At 43.7% G+C, this 11,032-nt stretch overlaps 1 protein-coding gene across 2 annotated transcripts in view; it reads right to left on the bottom strand.

Annotated features, from left to right (window-relative positions):
• The window catches only part of RESF1 (retroelement silencing factor 1), a 34,061-nt gene extending 25,641 nt beyond the window's left edge, over positions 1-8,420 (bottom strand). For both annotated transcript variants that reach the window (XM_035889056.1, XM_009649357.2), the window contains exon 1: positions 8,315-8,420. The gene's annotated coding sequence lies outside the window, so the exon portion shown is untranslated. The remainder of the gene's footprint in view (positions 1-8,314) is intronic.
• Between the last annotated feature and the right edge of the window lie 2,612 nt (positions 8,421-11,032).

The raw sequence follows: 11,032 nt of genomic DNA, 5'->3' as shown, positions 1-11,032 counted from the left end.
TGACCAAAATGGAAAATACTAACCAAAGCCAATCATCTCAAGATCCTATAAACAGCAATCCAAAAGTGAAACCTTTTGAGGTCTCCGGTACCGCAGCAGGCTGTGCGACCCACTATCTCCCCCTGAGCTGGGACACCTCCCAGGGTAGATTTTGCAAGGACTGAAAGATCATCCATTGATGATTTCACAAGGCTTGCTGACCATCTGTTGATGAAGGCCAGCACATAAAAGCGAGTTATTCATGAAACTCATGAGAAGGGAAATTTTAATCACAGGTTAAACACGCACACACAATTTTGATACAAAACTGTTTGTCTGTCTATCTGTGTGTGTGTGCAATTTGATTTAGAGCTGTTTGTGTGTGTGTGTATGGTTTGATTTAAACCCCATCTGTGTGTGCAACGCTGCTGTAAGTTTTGGGTGATTCTTGCCATTCTCCAGCCTTTTAAGTCACTATTTTGATTGTAACAAATTCCATTGAATCGCTCTGTTAAACTGGCTGATGCTTAAGTGCTGTTAGGAATTATACAACCTAATTTTGTGATCTATATCTAAAATACTAATTGTAATAAATAAATACATAAGGAATTTGTTCTCAAACCGGCAGATTGTCACCGAAATCGCCCTTAGGGTATCAAGATGGGGGGGAAGGTCCCCCCCTTACTCCTTGTGTTTTTGTTATATCCTTTGTTTAAAGTCACTGTTGTGCGAAACTCATGGGACCACATTCTGATACATTGATAAATTACCAATTCCTGAGTGGCGACATCCTGCTAAGTAAACAAGCACGAATCCTTCCTGCCTCATGCTGGGCCAACATGGCCAAATAAAGAAAGAAACTGATCTACAACATGGAGGAAGACTATGACCTTTATCCTCACGACCACCAGAAAGATACCAGGATGTGCCACGTAGACCCGGGACTACTAAACTATAAGAAGGGACTCTGGTGGGGGTGAGGTACACGCCGTTGGTGGAGCAGGAGACTCCCCGGCCACCCAGCACTGTTTTGCCTGCTTGATTGCTTGCTTGAATAAATTCAGCCTTGATAAATATAATCGGCCTCAAACGTTTATTACACTAATAAATCCTAAATTGCTGCCAAACCAAAACTGTGTGAAAAAAATCACATTCTCAACAGTACTGGAAGGCCGCTTGCTGCAAGGTCTCCCTGGAACCTTCTCTTCTCTAGGCTAAATAACCCCAACTCTCTCAGCCTGTCCTCACAGGGGAGGTGTTCCAGCCCCCCTGATCATCTTCACAGCCCTCCTCTGGAAAAGTAGCTACTTAATGTGATTTGGAAAAATCATGCACAACAGCTACTTTTAGATCCTAACTGGTCCTTAGAACAGGCAGAGTCAACATTGCTAACCAGCGTATCTAGACTCAACTCAGTGTGCCCCCCTTCTTGGCTACCACTTTTGACAGACTGCCAGCCTGGCTCCACAGCTGTACCCTGCCCCAGTAGAACATACACACAGAGAGAGACCTTACAAGGCTATTTGGAGTGCTCAACAGTACGGATGCAGAAGCCCCAGCCAATAAACTAGACCCAATTACTATCTCACTGCAAAATCACTTTCCCTTACAGTTATCATTACTTAAATTGGGATTAGGACAGTGGTTGACCACACTTTACCTTTATGCAAATGTTCAAACCACAGTGATTGCATGTTATTACTAAACCTTTAGGGATAACCCAAGCGAACATTTCGTCAGCTCTGAGCTGCATTCAAGCCCAACCAAGGGTCCAAGCTGCAGTAGCTGTAATCTTAAGAGAAGGCGACAGCAGAATCCCACCTGCTTGAAACTCGTACAAGTTGTCCAGAATAAGGCCACTGAAACCAAATGACATCTGCAAGCCTGGCAGCTCTTGGTAAACTTTACATATGCAGACTTAGCTGTTGCCTATGTATCGACTACAGGAGATGCTACTACTGAACTAATCTACCCTATCACCTGTCTGGCTTTATACCAGGATGGATCTATGATCCATCCCATGGATCATGGACAACAGGCCTGGCAGAGAAATAAAGGACAACAGTAAGTAGACACTGAAGCTTGCATCCCTGATCTAGGATGGGGCTTATGTGTGAAGGGAATTCCTCTGGAACCTCTAATATGTGCCTTGATTACCCTAGGGGAGTCTGACATTTCTCAGTAGACCCCAACAAACACACTGAGACAGTATTTGTCTATGTCAGCAGCAGCTGTGTATATTTATGACCTTGAATGGTCACCAACAGCAACATCCAGATAAAGTTTTGTTAGTTTTGACTTTCTGTTTACTGCTTATAATCAGTCTGTATATCAAAGTTGGGCAAATAATGAAACAAATTATGTTAATCCAACATGTAAAATATATGCAATCAACTGGTTCTGTACGTGCAATGGTATATAATTAACATTAATTGTAACACTAAAGCTAAGCAACTCATCAAATAGTTGTAACCCTTACCACTGATTCACAATACGCCACGTATTTATGACAGAGGCAAGAGGCAACCATACTACTCCTCTATGAGTTGATTGACTGCAATCATGGAGTGGAGTGTGACAGATACACTCAACTCCTTGACCAAACACTAGTGATAATTCAGTTCAGGCTCCCAGGGAAGTAAAGGCCTAGGGCATGACCAGGTCAAGGACTTCTCTAGTTCCAACCTGTTCTTTGAAAACTCGCACAGGAACAGGGTGACATGGTGAGCTTTGATGCGTATGAGCTGGGAAACTGGAACACCGACCATGCGATTAACACAAGAATAGTAGGCAGTTCTTCCAAGACTAATTTGTCAAGGAACAAACGAAGTTGGGGGTACAAGGAGTCTTGTGCTTACCTTTTCGATTGCTTGTAATTTGACTACGAGCCAACCACTTTACTCCATAAATATGACAGCCTGAGTGAGCCTTTTTGAGCTCTCCCTGATGAGCAGCTGCAGCTGGCTGCATGGCAGTGATCTCCCCTTGAGCTGGGACGCCTCTCCAGGTTACTCCTTGAGGTTGAGAGACCCCTTACCAGTTGCAGGTCTTTGCTAAGCGACCAATATTGTGCATAACCTTGTATCACAGGGCATTAAGATCTTGTATCAGTATTTTTGAATTATTATTACATCTTCTGTACAGTAAATAATAGATTGAACCTTACCATCGGACTTTCTCAAGCCTTACCTTTACAACATCTTGCTTCAATAAAACCACTTTTGCTGCTACCTTTGGTGGTAGTTGTTTAAGCAGTCTAAATCTCCCCTGTGACAAGCATAACTGAGGCACTCACAATAGTTATAAAATATTCTTATTCATAATTAAAATCTTCCTTCAATTGGACCAAAACTCTAAACACCAAACATATGTATTTCAATGCCAGCTACTCTGATCTTCGTTGTTTCCTACCTCTCCAGGACATGGAGTTCAGCAAACACAAGTTTCCAAGAACTGAAAGGACAAAAGTTCAGCTGCAGGCCAGCACGACTTTGCTCCCCCATTGCTGCTTCTGGACTTCTAGCAGCCAGTCTCAGTCAACCAAAAGCATGAAAATGAATTCAGTATGTTTTGACATATGGTATCATAGAAAGATTAGAGCAGCTTGCAGATCTGCACCCATGGTACAAGATGGCCTGACTCAACCAAACATGTGACCAAAGGAAAGAGTACATACGCACCAAGAATTCTCATTTCCCTCAGTTTATAACTGTATTTTAGATGTCACTGCAGCACCAGCACACAGGGGTTTTCTTGCCACAAGGATTCTTAGCAGTTAAATAGGAGAACTTGTTAGAAGTTACATATATCTCAGATTGACAGTCAATCACAGGGTACTTACAGTAACTTTAAGCATATGAAGACTAGTCCCTCCTCTTTGCAGATTCCCATCCCACCATTTCACTTTCACCTATTGGCTTTGCTGTCCTAATGCCATCTGCTGCTACAGATGAGCATTACAAAAACGCATGCTGGATGAGCTTGTTTCAGTTTTATGCCCATGAACTTCATGTGGAACCAGGCTCTTCCTCCTAGCCTTCCTTTGCGCTCTTTGCATTGTCTCCTCCAACCACCAGGTCTTTTAATGTGACTTTATTCAGTATTATCCAACAGCATTTCTGAGTCAGTTTGGGGTGGTTTGTTTGGTTTTTTTGGAAGTGAACACACTTCATTCTCAGTCCTCAGGGCCCAAATCTAGCACAGTGGGAAGAGTGCTCAGAACAAACAGGACCTTTTCAGAACAGATTAAGAAACAAGACAGATTTTTATGTTCAAGCAACAGCCATTAAAACAAAACTCATCAAAATTATCCTCTTCAAATTATCTCATTAGCATAACTCCGGTGCTTCTTAAGGGATTTTAATGGATGCAAGTGACCACCTCCAGCAGCTCCGTGGCATGGTGACTCCTCCTGCCCTGAGGCTGGAGCCCAGCCTGGACGCCCAGGTGTCTCCACTGCAGGCCCATGGACACAGCTGCTGCTGCTTTCCTGTTTGCAAGTTCAACCAGTAGCAAGGCTGAGCATTCATCCCAGAGACATACACACAACACTGACACAGCCTGCCACAAACAAGGTGCTGCCTTCAACAGCACCTACATATATGACTTGCATGAAATAGAAGTACAGACAAACAAATCCCTTTCCTCCTCTTTGGCTGGTCAGGATTGCATGTCTCTCTAAAACACCGCCCACCCCCCATTCTCTACAGTCACAAGCACACACACATTCACTGAACCCTCAAGTACCGGTATGGCTCCTCTGCTCACCCAATACCCCTGCATGGATCCCAGGTCCTCTCACCCACTTCAAAGGATCTCGTATTTACTGGCTGGTCCAGCTTGATGCTCACCAGCAAACATGCACATACTTGTTTCACAAGCACTCACAGACCCCCCCCCAAATACCAGCATGGATGCTCCACCCATCCAATACCCTTGCCTGGACCCAGGGCCTGCTACCCACCAGCTAGTCCACCTTGAAGTCTGCTAGTGAATTATACAGGCAAACCCCACACACCCAATTTGGGGAAGATATGCCCCACACATCCTTGCCAGTATCAGGCACATGGGCTGTGACCCCCAGTCCCGCTCCAGCCACCAGCACTGAGTCCCTCGCTCCACTCACCCTGGTGAGGCTCCCGTTTACTCCAACTGCTGGCACCGCAGGCCAGGGGTGCCTGCACCCCCAGTCTGACCCCAGTTGCTGGCACCAAATGCACTCACATCTGTCCCCCCAGTAGCTGGCACTCAGGACATAAAGTCTGCAGGATCTTTGGAGATGCTTCCAAGAGCTATGGTCCTTCCAGTTACTGATGCTGAGATACCCTCTCGCTCCAGTTGCTGACACCATGGCACAGAGCTGTCTGCACCTCCAGTCTGACTCCACTTGCTGGCCCAGTTAGCAAATCACACTGGTCTCCTCAGTAGCTGGCACCTAGTCCTTGCAGCACCCCCACAAAGGGGATAGAGAGTGAGACTATGCAGAGAGATAGTTAAGGAAGGACTTAAGAAGATAGGACTGGCTGCAAGGATCAGGCGCAGGGCTCACTCAGACAGACCTCCTGACCAGCCACAGTTTACACACGACTGACCCCTTTTATACCCTCTTCCATCTGTTCCCCCTCTGCATAGTTCCACCATCCTCTTCCTCCCACCCACACCTGGGACTTCCAGGTTTGCACTCTAATCAGTTGAAAAGTCTAGGTTTGCCTGAAGTTTCTCAATGGCCCATCAATTAGCAAGACTGATGAGGTTTGTTTCTTCAGTCTCCTTCACATTTGCCTGTTAGGTTTATCTAAGTTTTCTTTATTGCTTCCTTCTTTTCCCTATAATCCCATTTGACCAAGTACTTGATCAGATAACCTTGCTGAAATAAATGCTCTCACATCCCACACACTCTTATCAATAAGCCTAGCTGAGGAGGTATGCTTCTTGTTATTATCCCCAGTATTGTTTGTCCACCAGGTTTGTGTCTCTGAACATTTGGTTTATTCCTTCCCCCTTATTGTCTGCTTTTGCACTGAAAAGGTCCTTGAGCAGATAACCTTAATGAAGCAGATGGTCTCACCACCTTCCACATACCCTTATGCTCACCACATTCCCCAGTTTTATTGCTGGAAAAGGTGTCCTGAAAATGGTGCTCCTTCACTGAAAACACAGGCCATTCTTTTAATTTTCGGTCTGCTATTTCTTCTGCTGTTTTCTCACACATTTCCATTGCTACACCAGTCGTAGCCATTTTAATATTTATGTTACAAACCTGAAATTATGTCTCCATAGGGATATTTGAGGCAGGGCTGCAGGACTATTAAAAACTTGAGTGCTTAGAGAAAGAATCAAGTGTGAGGGGAAGGGGGATGTGCAAGAACAATGAGAGAGGGCAACAGAGAGGGAGAATAAAAGGGGCTGGTCGCATGTAAGCAAGGTTCAGTCAGGACAAGGGGCTCATAGCTCATATGTTTGAGGTCAGCAACTGAAGAGATCAGGGTGCCAGCACCTGGAGAAGAGACCACAGGGCTTGGAGGTCTGGGTGCCACCAACTGGAACAGGAGCTGCAGGTCACAGGGCTACATATCTAGTCAGCAACCAGAGAGACCAGGGGGTATGCAAGAGGGCCAAGGGTCTCTTAAAGGGACCTCAGTGTGTTTACATTTTCCCATAGCAGATTTATGCCAAGGTGCGTGGGTGTATAAGTGTAATTTCAAGCTGAACCAGCCAAAGCAGGAGGAAAATGCAAGACACTTCAACCACAGACCAGTAGCAAAGTATATGACCCAATACTCCCGTAAGCATGTGTCACTTGTGTACACAAAACTGGTCAATAAAATGATTAGCTGCTAAAAATCTCAGTCGATTTTCTCCAGTTTATGATGAATATAAGATTTACACAGATAAACACCACACCCCATATCAACAACTGGAAGTGCTAGATATAGAAAAAATCTGAATTTGTCATAAGCAGCATCTAAACCAAGCTCAAACAGATTATCCTGAAAGGTAAAAAGTGAATTTTCTGCAAAGCAGCATGGACTCCATGCATTTGGAAGGGCCATGCTTCGCAAGGAGTTTTAAAATTCTAGTTCGCCACAGTACCAAGCAACATACCAACATCAGCAAAAGAGATGTCACTGTTCAGAACAAACCAAAATCTTCAAAATTGTATTTGATTGCTTGATGGTATCAACCAAGTATTTATTGCTTACACTCCTCGGGGGAAAAACTATGTTCACTTTTGACTAACAGCTGTAAGCATGAGAAAGCAATTTTTAACACAAAATCAGAAGACTTGCAGGGAAAAAGGCATTGGTAACAGGGATCAGATTCATCACACAAATTATCGTCTCCTAATATTCTCTTCAGGAACCTACAGATGAAAGCTTTTCTAATACTAGCATCGGACTCCTTTATATGGGAATATCCTTGTCTCGCTAGTATAATTCATGTATGTAATTGAAATATACACCTATAAGTATATATCTGTAGCTCATGCTTTTTAGTTGTATTACTATGATGGTAGAGGTCAGCTAACAACAAAACAGAGTCCAAAGACACTTTCTTGGATGGAATGACATCATTCAATAACTAATGACTACTAACAGGAGAAAAGTTTGCAACCTATGTATGGAATACCGGCTGAAATGCAAATAAGAAGTAAACTGAACTTAAGTCATGGGAAATAATAGTAATCTTTCACCAGCACATACTAGAAGAGCTCTTTGGCGTAGTTGCATTTTATGGAGACAACTTCTACCAGCAATAAGGCAAGTTACTAGCTTCAAGACCACAGCAGTGTTTTTAAAAAAAAAAAAAGTATAGCTGTGATAATGCCTTTCTTCTCTGCTGATTTGTGAAGTTTCCTGTATACTGTTAGTTATGTTATCAACGCTTCCACTCATTAAACGATCTTCCTTGCAATTCCTCCAAGTATAAAACCCTACAGCTTTTTTGGTTTACATTTTCACCACCCTTTGCAGTTTTGAAACTGTTGAGAACTTACAACTCCCACGTTTATCAGAAACACAGATAACAGTCAGAAAGATCCTAGTAGTGGCTAACAATCAAATGTATAAAAAAGCAAAAATAGTCAGCAATGGGAAAGTACTAGAGACCGTCGAAAAAAACTGTGGCTGTATCTGGTAAGTATAGCTCAGAAACACCTTGAGCGGCAAAGACAGGTTGAAAAGTTTACAATTTTCCTAATCCCATTTCTTTCCCCATTTCTACATCTTCAGTTGCACCGGTGCTGCTACTTGTGGTGCTTCAGGATGAACCAAACTATAATAAAATAGCTTCCATACTTCCAATTTTTTTTTTTAAAGAAAGTAAGATCACTTACTTCAGCAATCTTGTTAGTGTGTCCCTTCAGACAGATGTGTAGCATCCACTGGAAAAGCAGGAGCTCCTTACTGGTCTTTGCTCCTAGAAGGGACAACAGTCATTAAGCTGCAAATGCTACTTTTACTGAAGTAGCAGTGACCCATACCAACAATATCACTGGACAGTCTCTTATGTCCCCAATTACTAACAATACAGCAGATGATCTCCTGGCAGGTTTTGCAGTCCAATGTGCTGTGAAGCAACAGCTTCCTTTTATTAGTGCTCCATGTCAGTTCATGAAAGCAAAGAATAGCAATCACCTAACACTAACAACCATCATGTGTATCTTCACCATTTTTCCTTGTTTTGGTTTGTTTTTTTTTTTCCTTTTCTCCTCTTAGGAGTCATCAGCAAACTCTACAGTTTCTTGCAAGCCTTCATAGTCAGGCTTAGCAAAGCATGAGCTGCTCTAGGAATTAAGATAGCCGAATAGCACCTCCTTGGCCTTCTGCTCCCCTTACTCTTTCTTTGCTGTCTTCAGCCTTCCTTCCTGACCCCTTTTAAATCAGGGGGTGGGGAGTATTGATCTCCCAGCTGTGCCCACTTGTTGATAATTAGTCATCAACAAAGAGAAGAAAAGCTTAACTTCAAACTAACAGGTTAATTATTGCTTTGATTAGGACCAGGAGAGACCACAAGATAGTGACAAAGTCACACATCTCCAGCCCACTGATATGTTGCTCACAGTTGAAACAAATGAAACTGAGCAAGCTCAGCACATACAGAACTTCAGAAACCACTTCCCTTGTTTGCAACCCACAGCAAAAAGTCAACAGATGCAGGTGGTGGATCAGAAGGTCAGAGTAAGCAGCTCAGCTATTCCATTATGCAGAAAAGGCCTGGCAAGGACTGTCTGAGGAGCACACATCCTCACCCGGCCAGGTGTGCCATCACACCTCTGTTCCATCAGAGGTGACCGAGCCAACGCAACAGGCCCCTTTTGATAGTTTTTTCCTCATTAAAAAAAAAAGGGGGGGGGGGGGAACAAAAGAGCTAGGAAATGCTGTTTTGTATAATTTTTAGAAACAGATATAAAGATATTCTACTACCAACCCATGTTTGCCTGCAAGGAAACACTAAAGTAAATACCTTGCTGGCTTTTAAAAAGCCAGTGTTTGAAGGGCAGCCTCCTGCAGATCAGAGTATTTTACCGATCTACAATTATTTTTGTTGAAAAGTGGTAGGAAGGGGGAGGAGCAAAAAAGCATCTGTGCTTTAAGTAGAAAACAAAACGAAAATGACAAAATAAAAGTTCTTCTAAAAACCTAGCAGACCAATGAACTGGAGAAACAGTTTTAGCTACTACTGAAGCAGGAAACCAAAACACCCTGTAACAGAGTTGATATGAAGCATGCTGTAATGCCTTTTTTCTGCCAAAACATCAAACAATATACTATTTCCTGAAACAAAAATACTGCTCAAGCTTGAGCTACAGAGAGGGGTTCATCCTTTAACTTGGAAGCGCCAGCTGACTCACTGCAGCGAGCCGCACGAAGACAGTGGACTAACGGTTCCCGACAAACACCTTCAGAGCCACCTCAGCACGCTGGCTACGGCTTTGCTTTGGGAGACTCGGGGGAACTTTTATCCTGGCACAGTTATAGAGACCAAAGGATTTAATTCTGTGGACGGTAATATAGAAGTGATCATCAACACAAGCCTGCTTTCTCCGCCAGGAATGTCTATCTAAATGTTTTGGGACACTGGCCAGTTAATTCAGGGAATCGGGTGATAAGAGCCCAGTTAAGGAGGTTTTGATGTTCCAGACAAGTTTTCCTCCCATTATTCTCAGATGCAAGAGCTAGAAAATATTTACCAGGAGTCATGATGAGCTCGGTTTGTTTTGTTCTATTTTTAAGTCATCCCAGGAGGCTAGTTAAGAGGGAGGAAAGGCCTGACATTACCACAGAGCTCCTAGAAAGAGTTGAGTCAACCACATAACAACTTCTAGGAAAACAACCTCCAGCATTCCTATGGGCTTCTGAAGCATATTCAGCGCTGGGAAAAGCCTACTCTTGTTCTTCTAACTGACACCTCTAGTTTTGACTGATACCAAAAGCATCCGAAGCATATTTCCCAAAGCATATGAAGAAAGTTGATAAAGAAGTGTTGCTGGGGTTCTTGCCTTTTTTCTCACATTTCCACCTGCCTCTGCAGATGGAATAAGCTAGGTGATTTTTTCAGCTGCGCTACTCTGACAACCCAAAGCAGAACAGCAACCGACACCTCTTTAAAAACCTTTTTTTTTTTTTTTCTTTAGTTATATAAGCAGGTTTCTTCGTTCAACCCCAACACTCGACTGCACGTACGCTTCTCGCCCAAGGCCGAGCATCGGCTCCTTGCCGCCTACCTTGTGATGCCCACCTGCAAGGCTATTTTTTCAGCTGCGCTACTCTGACAACCCAAAGCAGAACAGCAACCGACACCTCTTTAAAAACCTTTTTTTTTTTTTTTCTTTAGTTATATAAGCAGGTTTCTTCGTTCAACCCCAACACTCGACTGCACGTACGCTTCTCGCCCAAGGCCGAGCATCGGCTCCTTGCCGCCTACCTTGTGATGCCCACCTGCAAGGCTGAAGCAAAAACCATGGGCAAACGCTGGCCTTCCATCACTGGGGACTCGACACTCCTGGTCTTCCCCACACCGCGAGCCCCCCACGCTGACATCCGCTATTTTT

Source organism: Egretta garzetta, unplaced genomic scaffold, assembly GCF_000687185.1.
Source record: "Egretta garzetta isolate BGI_Z169 unplaced genomic scaffold, ASM68718v1 scaffold352, whole genome shotgun sequence".
Classification (NCBI taxonomy): Eukaryota; Metazoa; Chordata; class Aves; order Pelecaniformes; family Ardeidae; genus Egretta; species Egretta garzetta.
Note: the sequence above shows the minus strand (reverse complement) of the source record. Positions and strands in the feature narration are given on the sequence as shown.